This window comes from Caloenas nicobarica, chromosome 4 (genome assembly GCF_036013445.1).
Source record: "Caloenas nicobarica isolate bCalNic1 chromosome 4, bCalNic1.hap1, whole genome shotgun sequence".
NCBI lineage: Eukaryota > Metazoa > Chordata > Aves > Columbiformes > Columbidae > Caloenas > Caloenas nicobarica.
Window position 1 is genome coordinate 34,323,970 of NC_088248.1, and position 13,462 is coordinate 34,337,431.

Genomic DNA, 13,462 nt, shown 5'->3' on the forward strand with positions numbered 1-13,462 from the left:
TCTGTCACCATGGCACTTTTTTTCATTAATGCGGTCATTAAGAATGTGGTAATCTTACACAGTACCATGAAATGTTGGTTGGAGGACCTCTGGAGGTCAGCTAGTCCAGTCTCTGTTCCAACCAGGACTGTCACCAGCACTAGATCAGAGCTCAGCTATGACTTCCATCTGGCCAAGTCTTTAAAATCACCAGAGATGGTGAGTCCAAAGTTCTGGTTCGGCAGACATTCACTGTTCCTGCGATCCCTGACAGTCTATAAATTATATTTTGCAAATGCGGTTCTATGGATTGCATAGATGAGTCTTCAGTGAATGCTACACAGTTTTGGGATGTAAGTTAAGTGAGCTATATACATTTCTTTTTCTTACATATCTTATTTAAACACACTGACCTACTTTGAATTCTTATGGTTTGATGCTGGTTTTATGTGACACATCTAAGTCAAGAGACTTAGTAAAAAAAAAAAGTTATAAATCATTTTCCATGAAAATTATAATAAAATATGTATAAAGTATAATCACGTTCACTCTTTCCTGGCATGCCATCCCTTACCAACATGCTTGTGAGTATTATGGTCCACTTTTGTCCAGATTACCCAGTGAACAGAGTTTGTATTTAAAGCTAATCTATCTGAGAATATACAAAGTTTCACCTTCTAGCACAAAGTCATGCTGCAGAGTGTCAGAACCCAGTCATAATTCCTGATGCATCCTGTGTCGACAATTTTACACACACCTAATAGAATACTGAGGTTAAGTAAAGCCTATGAGGAGTATTACTTATTTAACATTTTGGAGAAATTTAATAGAAAGATATGAAATATTTTGCTAAAGGTCAGCTGTGAAAATTCAGGATGCTGCTACATCCTGTTTCTGTCTTTCAGCTGAGAAACATTTCTGTCTTGTAGCAGCCCAACAGGTAGTCTCTGCTGTTACTTCACAGAGAAGATGGATTTCTGGAAGGAAACTGTGCCACAACACCACCCAAACAGAAGAATGGAACATCATCTGCAAGAAAAAGCCAACATATGCAACAGTTCCTTATGCTAAAGTGTTTGCAACAGGGTATTTATGTAGCAGGATTTATCTTAAAAACTTCTGTATCCTGGAGTTTAGAAACCACCAAACAACCCCCTATATATCGCACTGGAACAGATTATTGTGGTTGTGCTGGTTTAGGGGATAGTACAGGGTCAACTGGTAGCCACTAAATGTTTGTTGGTTTTGGTGCTTTAGGTTCCTGTGGTGCATTTGCAGTAGTGTTGTGGAAGAGGTTAGATGTTTTACCTTATGTAAGTGAATACACACTTCTTGCAAAGGCTTTGTTGGAAGTGTTAATCGTTTAGGAAACAACAGGAAGAAATACACCAGTGTTGCGGCATGCTGGCTTGAATCAATTGAATCACCGATGATTGAACTGTGGGAGTAATTGGCCAAGTCAAGAGTCTTTTGCTGTTTAAAAAAACATGAGAGGAACTTTGTGCTGTTAGTGTGGTTGAATTTGCAACAACTTAAGCATTTCTGTGAAGCAGAAAGGGCTCTGGGTAGTTCAGTACAAAATTTGACATCTAAGCTTTTTTTTTTTTTTTTCTTTTTTTTCATGTTGATCTGAACACATATTGCTATTTTGTTCTCCCTGAAGTCACCGCAGCAGCTGTGAATCAGCATTGCAGAGTGGTGGGTTGTGATGGCTGAGTGATTCTCAAATGCCAGTGGGTGAATTAGTACTTAATATTGATTAAAGTGAAAAGAAAACATAGAACTGAATAAAGTGAAGTAATCAAAACAGGTCATTCTTCAAGAAAAAGAAGTACATTCAGAAAAGTTAAATAGTGAGTTGAAAGGGTATGCTCCAGCTGAAGCGTGAAAACTTTTGTCTTCTGTAGCTTCTTCACTCAAAAGTGACATTGAATGTAGTTCTTAAATATAGATTATGGGAGACCAAATAGTTGAATTTGATGCTTTTATGAGAGTGGTGTTTTCATTGCCATCACTTAATGTTAACTGAGTCAGAATGATGGTTTCAAGTCTCTGTTTCTGCTGTTTCACTTATTTTTCAACATTCTTGTGACACCACGATCTTTCTGAAAAAGATACGTACTGGTTTTGTTTTTAAATGTCCCAAAGTAGAATTCTTGGGAAAGTTAGACTCCATGGGGTTTTTTTTAATCCACTTTTAAAACAGAGCATAGCTAACATAACTAAACAACTTTTTTTTTTTTTTTTTTTTAACACAAGGCATTAAGCTCGTGGAAAAATTATAGTATATATTCTGAAATTTTACTGAATATCAGTTTTGTCAGCTCAATGGAAATATGGCTTGGTTTTGCTAAAGAACTAGAATTAAAATGCTTAAAACCCAAAACAATTCAGGTCCATGTATTTCTGAACCAACATTGCTGATCCCAAATAAGTTGAATTAAAAATAAGGTGAAGAAAGCTGGATTATGATCAATGAAAGATCATCTTCATTAATGGAGCCTTTATTAATTTTCGTAACTGCAAAGTCTCAAAACCTTGTTTCTCCTTAGTTTTTCTCTGGCTACCACTCACAGAATTGAGAATTTGGTCTTGGGGACAGCTTTTTTGTGATGAAGCCCAAGAAGTATTAGAGGGATTTAACGAAGCTGGATGAGAGAGGACGAGTGAGCACCACTGGGGAGAGACCTTCTGCAGTTGCTGAATTCTGCAGTAGCAGATTTTTCTTAATGGAAAGTGAAGATGGTTCAGCATAATAATTTCATTTGCTTACTGTCAGTTGCAAGCTGAATGTGGGCTTTGCATTGTAGTTCACTCCTTCAGTCCTTGGAAGGAGAGACTTAGAACCTGGAATACACAGACATGCTTCTTTGATCAACACTCCACTAGTTCTGCAAACAGTTATTTTCTTAGTAAGTAAACTGTTACTTAGAGCTGTTAACCACATCTTTGGTCAGAAGACACTTTTGATTTGTCCCTTTCCCGCTTAAGAGCAGACCTCTCTCAAATCTCTTATTTTGTCAGGGCTATTTCGGATTGTGTGGCCACAATTGAAATGGCTTGAAAAGATGGTTCTCAAGATTCCTTTGGCATTAGATATGTTCAGTTCCTCTGCAGCCAACATAAACGTTAGCTGACATAAACTAAAAGCCGTCAGGCCTGACCATTCTCACATACATGCCGTTGTGTTATCATGTCTGATCAAGGCCAAATTTGTACTGCTGGGTGATACAGCTGTGCGTGAACATGATAGTAAGTAATGTGGATGTAATTACTATCTGTGTCAAAACAGAGAGATTACCCACATTAATACAAAAAAAATTCCAAGGCTTCTGAAGGTCTGTCTTCTCTAGTGTGTTTTTTGTGGTGGGCATATTTACAGGTGTGGTTACACGTTTTTAAAGGGGGCTTCTATAATGATGAAATGTGAGCTCTTCTGCACCAGGTATCGCATGTGGCTGAGCTGAACAGCCCATGTATGTGAAATTCTGAGTACTCCATTCAGCAGCTCTAAAGATTTAATTGTGTAACAAAAAAGAATTAACAGGGATGTCCTCTTGAAACAGCTCCAGGACAATATGTGGGAACTAGGGCCATGTTGTCAGCAGGGAATATGTACGTAGTCATTTATCCTGTGTTTCCCAACAGTATCCCTTCGTGTTTGATTAAATGAATACAGGCTTTTCCCATGGGCTCCTAAATCTGAATTTAGGCGAGGTTAGATGCTCAAACTGTGACACTTTCAAATATATTGCCAAGTAAAGGAGTGAGAGCTCAAATATCGTATTAAGAAATGCATTAAAATGCTTAATCACAAGACTGCAGGATAAATTAGTTTCTCCACATAAGGGTACATGAAAGAACTGGTTTTGCAAAATGAAATGGCATGAATAGTCAACTACAGTCTTCATCTTCCTTCTGTTTGTATGGTAAAAGTTCCCACAAAACCATGTGTAGCTTGATGAGCATGGAAAAACTTGAACAGAAGCTGAAAACTCTGTACTTGCAAAAACTAACTACCTAGAGTTCAAACCAATTGATTCTAGAAAATAACATCTCTGTTGAAACTTGCAGAGTAGCAAAATAGGCATTTTGTGCCCCAAGAGCCACATATCCTTTGTTGGCTGTACCTCAGTGTGGGATGCAGAAAGCAAGTAATAGTCTTATTTTCATGGTGCTCTATGCATAGTGTAGAATTAAGGCATTATCCTGCCTCTGTCCTTTTTTGTCCTCCTTTTTGGGTGGGTTAGGCTGGTGTGTGCTGTCCACACATGCTATTACCTGCCAAGACTCCAGCTCTGGGGAGCCCACTGGGTAGCACAAACTTTACATGGATCCAGTGGTCTGGAAGCACACACAAAAGAAGAGCAAAAATATATCACTTGTCCAATGAGGAAGGAAAATTTTGTTGTCCTGCCCCAGACTTCACACATTGTCACCTACCAAAGCTCCAGGCTAGTTGACTCATCAGAATTTGTTTTCTATAACTATGAAACGTGGAGGGTTGAGAAGTTACCCTGGTACAATGTAAGTGGAAAGCATCTCTTCTCAGTTTCAAGTTGGGTTCAACTGAAGTGGTAGAAAATCCTGTACAATTTTAGGGAGCGAGATAAGCTGTAGGGCTATCATTTGCCTTGAGAAAACAAAACAGACACAGAAACTTCTGCATCATGTTGGTAATGGTTAACATAGGTCAGACTAGTAACTCAGTGTGGCTTTTGCAGTAAAATGTAGGTGATTTAAGAATACATGCTTATTGGGTGACTTTCAAAGGCATTCCTAGCAGTTTGGTACATCACTGTTGTTGCAGGTTGCCCAGTTAATTCAGGAGAAGTAAATGCTTTTATTCATTTATGCATTTAAAAATGTCCGCCACTGATTTTTACTAGAATTTAGATACTTATGAACTCATTGACAGGATGTGATATTCTGATTAATTTTATTTGCAGCTATATTCCAAAATAGTAAATAATATAAAATCAAATAATAGACTAGCAAATCTACTCAACTCTGCCTTTAAGAGTATGTTTTACATTTTTTTTTTACAGGGGACAGAATTAGACTTTTTTAAAACTCACATTGGTTCCTGGGAATTTCTGGCATAGCAAAACCTGTATCTTTTTATGCTTCTTAAACAAAGCGGATAATAGAAAACCTTTTGTAGCTGCAGAATAAAGGCACTAGCTTGGCTTATTGTGTCTGTATACTGAGTTAAGAATGTCACCTTGTCAAAGATTTTTTTTTCTGCTTATTAAGGTGGCAAAACACAATTTACATTTTTTGAAAAACCCTGTAAAAATCAAGGTTTTGGCCTGTTACTATTGCTTAGCACAATGTTGAGATGTAATAATAATTCATACTACGCTATTGTTGGCCTTTTCTGAAATCACACAAAAGCTGTAGTGACAGACTGTTGTTACAAGTGGCAACAGTAAGCTCTTAAGAGGTCTTGGAATTCAGGTAAGTTGTAGGTCTGATGCTGGTGGCACGTAAGGTCCAGGAAAGCTGTGTTTCGAGCATAAAAAATGCTGAGTACCTTGAAAAAATGGGTCCACGTGTCTCAAACCGGGCACACAAAGTTAATGAAACCTTTCTGATCTGTGGTAGTCTTGCCCACTTAAAATGGAAATGGTATAATTGACCTCTTGTTGGAGAGCTAATTAGTGCTCGTGCATGCAAGTAAGCAGAGGGATCAGTTCCACAGGAATGCTTGTTACAAAGGAATAATTCTGTTTCAGAGCTGGATTTGAACATTATGCTGTAAAGTTAGAAATTAGATTAGAAAACTGCTGTAACATCAAGCCTCAGGTTATATATTGAGGAATGGGATAAAATAAAATACAGAATAGTTGTGCAAGGGTTGAGTAGAATCTAGTGTCAGTACGGGAAGAACTGGTAGCCTGGAGGAAGAGGAGCAGGTTCTGTGGGCTCATGGGGCGACTGGCGTGTTGTGTCGTGCAGGTTCGGGGAGAGCCAGGGACATGCGGCTTGGAGCAAACTTCACTCATGTCACTACAAGTGGTACCTCAGTCCATCTTTCCTACTTTCACAAAACAACAAAAAAAAAGCTTATCAAATGCTTGTGTCCCTTTATGAGACACTTGTTTGATTTCTTCATAATAATTCTGGAAAATGCCATGTTTTCTAAGTTTTCAGCTGACTGTAGTTTCTATATACATAGCAATCCTTTAAAAAGCATGTAAAACAGCACCATAGTCTATACCAATCTGTCTACAGTGGTAACCGTGTCACTTCTGCTAGGAGAGAAGCTGGATAATCATCAGCTTAGAATGTAAGAGTTTTTGGAGAAACTATATTTGTATATGTAAATACATACACATATAAATATTTATGTGTATGTATAGGCGTGTGCATGTTATGTCTACGTAACTATGATGTGGGCTGGGCAATAAAAATGCAAACTAAACAGGAAATAAGAATCAAAGACCTGTACAAAATGTGAAGTGTGGCATTTCAGTTAGGTATCGTGTAGCTGAAGCAAATGAAAGACTCTTCCAGTTTCTCCTATTTCTCAACAAGGGCTGATTGCAAGAGAACCTTGGTGCCAAACTCCTTTTAAACATCTAAGCGTAGGTTTGGCTGTGCCTACCTAGGACTTCATTTTTTTTGGATCCTATTAATGCCTTTGGGATTTATCCCGTCAAATTTCTGGCTTTCCTATTCCTTTCTTATGTACGTCTCTTCCCAGGAACTGTAAAAATCTCCAGGTGGCTAAGGAGTGGCTTATGGATTTTACCACAGAGACATGTATAGCTGTATATTGCAGTGGTGGTAATCAGTCCTGTGTGAATCATCTCTCCTGATTTGTTGAACTGCTATGAGCTTGCTCCGTATTTCCCTTTCCCAGCCCATGACTAATTTATAATAAAGAATGCTTACTTTATAGTTTACCTGAAATTACTGATTCTTTTCATGTTCAAAAATGTTGCAGACATACTGTGTTAATTATCTTAATTGTCTTCTCACCATGAACACTGATGAAAAACCAGACTGTTCACTAGAGTTTTAGATTGGAAGTCCATACTTATTTTGGATCATGTAGGACTCAGTTACAACTAATTACAGTGGTCTGTGAAAAAACATTAAAACTGATTTATTGCAGCCTCCATAGCACCATGTGGATTTTCCCAGTGCTGAAGATGGAGCGTTCTGTTCAATCAATCTTGTAACAATTTTGAAAAAAATACTGATTACTTATAAATAGATGTCAGAAAGAGACTTTGGAAAGCCATTAGTGGTGAAAGGACAACAAATTTAATTTTTTTTAATCCATACACGTCTTTAACATTAACGACTGTTTATCCAGAAAGTGGCATTAAGTAGGAACACTTACTGTTGGTTTTGTTTCTAAGTCCTTATTCCATAGTATTCCAAAGCTCTAAGCAGTATTTTTTAAAGTTTTCTTTAAAACTGTTGCTGAATAGATGGCTCTTCATGGGTCTGGAGGTTAATGTTCACAAGATTTATAGGGTCAGGCCACTACACTTCCTGCTCCTTCAGTTCCTCACAGCAGAAGGACCTGCTTGGAGGTCAGGAGTTCAAACTGTGTGGATGCCAAATTCTTTAGTTCTTCTGGGAAAGGCTTAGCTGAAAGGAAGTAGTGGCATTTTGTGAAAAATGGTGTGAGTGTTCCTGCAGCATCTCTCAGGTACTTTGCAGTCTTCCCAAGATTGGGAAGTGCTTTTAGACCTGTCAGGATACCAGGTGTTACAAACATTGCTCACTCTTATAAATGAAATACTTAGAAGAGTATTTTGTAAATACCATTCCTTTTAGTCCACTTGTGTAAAATGAAGCAAAATAATACTAGTTTTGTATTTTTAAAAATATTTTTAGTGTTTGGAGTAGTAGCAAAGAACTTGTACATTTGTTAAGTGTATCTTCTAGGATTATCTTATTTTGAAAACCTACATTAAACACTATCATATCCAGCCTGTAAAACTGGGAGATAGCTCAGAGCTCTGAAGTCTATAAATACACCTATTTACTTTACCCCGAACGTCATTTTCCTGGACAGGTTCCCAATTTTCTTTAATCTTGTAACTTAATATAATTTATGTTTTTCCCAGCTGGGTGTTTTAAAATATCTCTGGACCATCCACAACATGTACAAGTCTATTCTGTTTTGTTTTCCTTTTTGAAGGAGTGAGAAGAGTATTTCAATATTTTTGATAATTTTTAGCAAAGCATCTTTGTGAAATACATGAAAAAAATATGAGAAACATTTTGAAAACACAAACCATCTGCGAAGTAATATAATGAGCAGTGAGTTTGCCATTTTAATGTAAAAGAGTTGCAAAGACAATGATTCTGGTTTCACTGATACCATCTTTAGCCCTGACACATGTAATTCTGCTTAATAGTGTTGCTCTTGGAATGGAATTAAACTTGACGTGCTCCTATCAGTGAGATCAGAACCATGCTGGGTTTCTAAGTGCAGTAGTGTTATTTTGTCATTAAGATTGTTTTGACTGGTCTCTTCAATTTAATGAGCACTTTTTCCATCCTTGGTACACCAAGAATAGTTAAGCACAATGGTGGCACAAGTCCCAGCAGAAACAATACTAATCATGGAAGAAGTCCTAGAGGTGGTCTTGGAAGTAGCTGCTGTTGTGGTGTGGCCAAGGTACACACCCAGGGCATGCGCTTGGGACCAGAGTTTGGATAGGAAGAGATCCCGTTGTGCTTTTGGGACCCTAGATTATCTGTTAAAGTGATAACCAGAAGCTTCTGAAAAATAATGTTGCCATATCACAGAGAAGCCTGTGTATCTTCAGGATACAAAGTCATTGTTCCTTGCAGTCTTGTTTTCATCTCTTTTGACTGTTTGTATCCATGACATTTTCTCAATATTTACTGCATGCAGAGATCTCTAATGGAAAGGGCTCTTTTTTTGTAAGAATTTTTTTTTTTTTTAATTCCAGCTTTATGGCTGACTACAGAGACAGGGCAGTGAGTGCTACTTCACATGAATAAAAAAGTTCTGACAGCAGCAACTCTCTTCTTGATTGTGATTTATTCAAATTCCCTTTAAATGCTACCATCTGTCTGCAGAATTACAATAAAATGTGCTTTGTGCAGAGTAGGCTATATAAGTAAAACCAACCTGACATGGTCCAACTATGTTGTCTGTAAAATCTCCAAAGATGGCAACAGAAATCTTTATTACATCAAAACAGAGTAAATATGTCCTCTGAAATAAAAATGTGTGCAATCTGCAGTTTAAAATTCTGCAGTACGAGATCCGTTCTGATTTTAAGAATGGTTTTTGTTGGAATGTTTGTCCACACTTAACATTTCATCCATCTCTGTGAATTATTAACATTACCTTTGAACATTAGTAGTGTGTTTTCAAATACTAAACTAGTTTCACAATGGGAAAGATTTTCAAAGGTCCCATTGTACGCACATGGTATCACCTGTAACGCTATTCTGTGCTGATAGATCAACAGCGCTTTGGGGTCTGTCAGCATGACTGATGGAGGAAAGGCTGCTTTAAGTCTTGGTCTTGCTTTGATGTACTCCATAGGAATTTTTCCATTGGTTTCAAGGTCAAACCTGTACGTGAAAAATGGCTGTGCTATTTTCCATGGTGCAATGGTTAAGGTTCTTTTTTCCCAAGTAAACTTCCTCACATTAACCTGGATAATATAAACATTCTGGAGGAAAACAAAGGCATTTTAGAAAAGTGGGCTGAAATATTTGTTTCCCACAATTCTAATAGCTCTGTGTAAGCATTCAGAATTAGTCTAGAGTAAATAAAAAGGGCTGCCAGACCATAGCAGTTAGGACAGGCATAACATAGGATGTAATTTCTGAACGATGAAATATTACATCCCATGTGCTGACAATAGGAGTTGGTTAGAGCAAGAGCATTAAAATCCTGGGGGTTTTTTTATGTTTTGGATGTAAATTTACTGGAGAGCAAAGCACAGCCTTCTTTTGTCTCTAGAAATGTAAATGAGACATTAATTGTAAATTCTGTTCTACTTGACATAGAAGTTATTATGAAAGGCCATATAAAATTTAAAAGTTTGCTACTGTAGTGCTGCTACTTCACTAAAGAATTAAACAGGGCTTGGGAATTTGCCAGACCTTGTTGCTTTTGGCTCATTTCCAGTCAAGCCCTTAAGAAAACCACCAACATGTTATTACTGCTAATGACTTTGTGATCAAACGCCATGGTCGGCAGAAAACATTAGAGCTATGCTAGTTTAGTCCCATAATTTTATCTGGTCAAAAACTGGGAATAAAGACTGCAGCAAAACATTTCAAGGGAAATGCCACAGTTTTTCATGAAGTTATGGATTATGAAGTTTTCAATGAAATATGATCAGCCAAATGTAAATTCTTTGCATCTAAGGATGCCATGTTATATTGCAGTTCTATCCCAGCTCGTGAACCAGCCAGGAGAGGGAAGCTGTTCAGATAAGAACAGTTGCAGCTGTCTGGTCTTTTAAAATTCTCATACCCAGGTTTGTAGCTGTACCTTGTTGTTTCACAGAGGCAGGTTTATTTTCATATGTGGTACTTACAGATTGCGGAGTTAAAACCAGCAATGTCATGCTGGAGGAATTACCAGTGATGGACACCCAGCCACAGCAGCTTCGCAAAACTGACAGAGTAGCCTCACTTTTAGCATTACTTATAACAGTTTTCACAACACTCTCATGTATGTTTTCATATCACCCTTGTTGTAGAAGCAGTTCCTCAGTGTAAATGCAGGCAGGTTTGATAGATCAGGTAAGGGTCAGGTAATTAGGTGAGAAAACTGCAGCCATGAGGAAACAATTTAGGGTTTGCCCATTAATATTTCAGTGACTTTGTTCTGTTTCCTGGACTGCTGGTGGTCACATTGTGGTCAGGCTCCCTGGTGCTGACAGCTGTGATGCTGTGCTCTCTGAAACAAGTTTGTTAGAGGACCTGCAATTTTGTAGACTTGCTGAGGGACGAGCGCCTCTGTAAAAATAGGAGTGTTTTCACACTGCACTGGCCATTTTGGGTAAGCTTACAGCAGCATTTCCCCATCACATGTAGTCTTAAGGCTGATGAAGTATTTCAGAGAGAAAGACTTTTGCAAGTTCTTAGTGCCATCAGGTTACAGAGGGAGGCAGAAAGGCTTCAGAAGCTGCAGACCCAGCTCCCTGGAGGCAGGGGAGAGGCTTCAGCTGACTTCACTGAATCGCCTGTCCTGTCCTCAGCCACTCTCAGGCTACCTGTTGTTCCGAATGCACAGCAACTTCTGTGACCAGGCAATGAAAGCAGACAGGAAAATCCATCCAGCGCAAAAAATAACCCAGAAAAACAAATATGTAGGCAATGATTAAAACTTTGACAAAGTAAACTAAAGACAGTTAAAGTAAGAAGAAAGGAAGCGTGGCTTGGCACAGAGAAAGAAACAGGAAAAGTTCCAGTCAATGTGACTGGAAAGAGATGTATGAAGTTTGGAAAGAGACACCAGTGTCATCAAACTGGGTCAATTTTTAAATACAGAAAATTCTCACACATAAAAACTGTGTCTACTGAATTGTGCAAGTATGTGGTGTTTTTGAGGATTTTAATTGCTTTTACAGATGTTTGTGTTATCCTTTGTGGTTTGGCTGAGATCAGGGAGATGAAGAGAAAGCATAGTGTGTATCAGAGATGTGGGAAAGTTTGCTCATGCTTTGCAGACTTCCCTTCAAACTGTATCTGACTTCCAGTTACATAGCATGTTATGAGAATCAAAGAATCAAGATGGTTTTATTTTCTCATATTAATTTCTGTTCAGTTCTTAGGAAATGTAAACTCTACTTTCTTGTCCCTCACTGACCTCATATGCCTCAAGACGACGTTTTCCACTAATAATTCCAGCTCCCCTACTTAGGAAAAGTAGGAATATGTGGCATGGGAGCTGTTTTCAGGAGTCTGTGAGACTTGGTATCCTAAAGGCTGATCTGAAACTTTCAGTAAATGGTCAGGGAAGAGGACGAGAAGTACTATTTTGGAGTATGAAAATGAGAGTTGTTTAGGGGACTGTGTGTACATATACCATTTCTGCTTGCTTCTTTGTAAACATACTCTTTCTTCAAGTAATGAATAAATTATTTTAATTGGTTATTTTAAAAAGATAATACAGTACTTTACCTTTTTCTATCTCTGAGACACTCTTGCAACCAGTTTTGGCCTGATTGCTAGTGTCCATTCTTTCATTCCTTTTGGGAAGTTCCCAAAGAGTTTAAGAAAAAACCCAGCCCATTAAGTTTAGTAATGTTTTTCATGCCATCGAATAGAGAATGGTGTTCCTTTTATGTAGAATTATATAGACTGATTAGTTTCACGTCCCCTATAGCCTTGTCGTATTACTGTGGGAAAATTGCTTTGCTTGTTTTTAGCTCAAGATGCTCATTCATAAAAATGTATGTGACGAGTGGCAGTTACAAGACTTAATTCATTAATTTTTAAAAAGTAGATATATTTTTGAAATATGAAAACAGTATAGTATAATTTTTGGTCATCAGTAAGAATTCGATGAACACGATTAAAAGAAGATGAAAAGGAAAAAGAAAATAATGGGTTCCAGACTTCCATTGATAAGTGACCAGTTTATCAAAGACTGATGATTACTAATTGGAGGGCTAAATGACAAGTAATTTCATTTAGATCAATAGAATACTACCATGTGAGATTGGAATCAGGCCTTATCAGCAATACTACGTGCCATGTAGCAGTTTTAAGATGAATAAATGCTCTTAATTCTCGGACATCTCTCCCCTTTGAGTAATGCAGAAAATGTTTCTGGTTGTATGGCTGGCTAATTCCACTACAACTGTAAATGTTTGAAGTGTTGTGCAGGCATTATTATTTTGTATTATTTTATTTTGAAAATAAATTATGCCAGCTCTAGAAAATTAGAATCTAAGTTTCAGTCAAAGACTTTAATTTTGACTGATGGTTGATCATGTTATGATGATGGAGATGTGAAAGAGGATGTCGGATTTCACATAGCAGATTTAGAATCTACTTTTTATAGGTACATAATTCCTCTGATGACCATTAAAAATTTAGAGCAGTTAGGGATATTTGCTCCTAAACTGTATGTTTCAAGTCTTATCTCAAGAAGCATTTCTGTCCTACTCTGGTGAAAGCCCTTCATTACCATGGTACTAGTAAATGTTTTTTTGCTCATGATTCTCTTTCAGTTGTACATTAGAAAAATAATTATTCCAGTCCTGAGTTGAATATTTTGATTGACATGACATATGCTTAGCTTTTTATAAAAAAATACTTCTTCGTCTGTCCTTATAATATTTTTTCTAATTCTAAGGCTTTTTTCTGAAGAACATCTCCCTATATTATTTTTTTTTTGTGACATAAGAAGATGTGATTCAGTCATTCTCTTCTAGGCTTTCCTACCTCTTTGCCTTTCTTTTGTCTTTTTGAAGTGTTCTGCAGCAGAGAGCTGTGATTAGATGAATCACAG

At 37.5% G+C, this 13,462-nt stretch overlaps 1 protein-coding gene across 3 annotated transcripts in view; it reads left to right on the forward strand.

The window, feature by feature from the left end:
- The window catches only part of GUCY1B1 (guanylate cyclase 1 soluble subunit beta 1), a 40,531-nt gene that overhangs the window by 1,587 nt on the left and 25,482 nt on the right, over window positions 1-13,462 (forward strand). The gene's annotated exons all lie outside the window — the stretch shown is intronic.